Raw genomic sequence first — 1,751 nt, 5'->3', positions numbered from 1 at the left:
GAAGTTATGTTCAAGCCTATTGAACGTTTGTCTCTGTGTGCCAGCCAACCTATTATGTAAATAAACTAAATAACAACATTGCTAATGGAATGTTTAATATTAATAGTAAAAACATATATATTCAAAGTAAATCCATGTGTCAAACAATCAAAAGACACAAAGGTTATAGAAATCCTAAGTCTCTCCTGATATCCCACTACCACAAGTTTCTAGATAGATAAAAAGGGAGTAATTAATTGATGGTACAGAAATACTAGGTCCTAGGAGCTATTTAAAGTGAAAGTGCATGCTTGAAAGAGATCATTTCAAGAGACTTTTAAAAAACCCACTATCATGAGCTTTTCTGTGTATGATATAATCCCATTCCTTTTTTCACCATACAGGACCATTTTGTCAACCATCGAGGTCACAAATGTACTTGGTATTGTTTATGAAGACTTGCGAAGTTATTTTGCTGTCCTAAATAATGATCTGATTTGGCGCCGACCATGGGAATCTCCGGGGATAACTGGCACAAGCGCCACAAGACCAGGGGCAAGCGCAAGGCCTACCACAAGAAGCACAAGTATGGGCTGGGCCGCCCGCCCACCAACACCAAGATCGGCCTCTGCCGCATCCACACCGTGCACCTCCGAGGAGGCAACAAATAGTGCCGGGCGCCGAGCCTGGACGTGGGCAACTTCTCCTGGGGCTCCTAGTGCTGCACCGGCAAAACAAGGATTATTGATGTGGTCTACAACGCATCCAACAATGAGCTGGTCTGGACCAAGACGCTGGTGAAGAATTGCATTGTACTCATCGACAGCACCCCATCCATACTGCCAGTGGTATGAGTCCCACTATGCCCTGCCCCTGGGCGGGAAGAAGGGAGCAAAGCTGACTCCTGAGGAGGAAGAAATTTTAAATAAGAAGCGGTCGAAAAAGATCCAGAAGAAATATGAGGAGCGGAAGGAGAATGCCAAAATCAGCTCGCTTCTGGAGGAGCAGTTTCAGCAGGGCAAGCTCCTTGCTTTTATTGCCTCGAGGCCAGGCCATTGTGGCCGACCAGATGGCTACGGGCTGGAGGGCAAAGAGCTGGAGTTCTACCTGAGAAAGATCAAGGCCCGAAAGAGCAAATAAACCCTGACCTGGACATAGCCCTAAATCGGACACTCGCTTATGGAATAAACCCCCCAGATTGTCAAAAACAAAACAAAACCAAAAAAAAAAAAGATCTAATTTGAATAGCTTTCTGAATTAAAGCCACAGGAACTGATGTACTACTATCCATTTTTAACATGGCCGAAAAGAAACTATGATTTTTCAGGCAAATAAAATTACATAATCCCCTCATGCCCCCTTTCCTTACATGAGGAAATCAATCAATGGACATGAATTTATTGAAAGTCTACTATGTTGGGCAGCTAAATGGCACAGTAGATAAAGTGCTGGGGCTGGAGTCAAGAAGACTCATCTACCCGAGTTCAAATCTGGCCTTATACACTTACTAGGTGTGTGACGCTGTACAAGTCACTTAACCCCAATTGCCTCTGAGAGAGAAAGAGAGTGAGAGAGAGAGGGAGTGTCACATAAAAGGGATAGTAGAGGAGTTTGCATTTAATTGTACAAATAAGAGTTGAAGTAGGGAGAGATTTGAGGCAAGGATACCAATTGAGAGGCTGTTACAATAATCCAGTTAAGAGATGGTGATGAGAACTTGAACTAAGGCAGTGGCTAGGTAGCTATGTGAGTGGAGCAAAAGGAATAGAAGT

The 1,751-nt window shown here is 43.7% G+C and overlaps 1 pseudogene; it reads left to right on the top strand.

The window, feature by feature from the left end:
* Nucleotides 1-488: 488 nt before the first annotated feature.
* On the top strand, nt 489-1,119 carry LOC122735930 (annotated as a pseudogene).
* The last annotated feature ends 632 nt before the right edge of the window (nt 1,120-1,751 follow it).

Source organism: Dromiciops gliroides, chromosome 1, assembly GCF_019393635.1.
Source record: "Dromiciops gliroides isolate mDroGli1 chromosome 1, mDroGli1.pri, whole genome shotgun sequence".
NCBI classification, from domain to species: Eukaryota; Metazoa; Chordata; class Mammalia; order Microbiotheria; family Microbiotheriidae; genus Dromiciops; species Dromiciops gliroides.
This window is presented reverse-complemented; position numbering and strand designations above follow the sequence as displayed.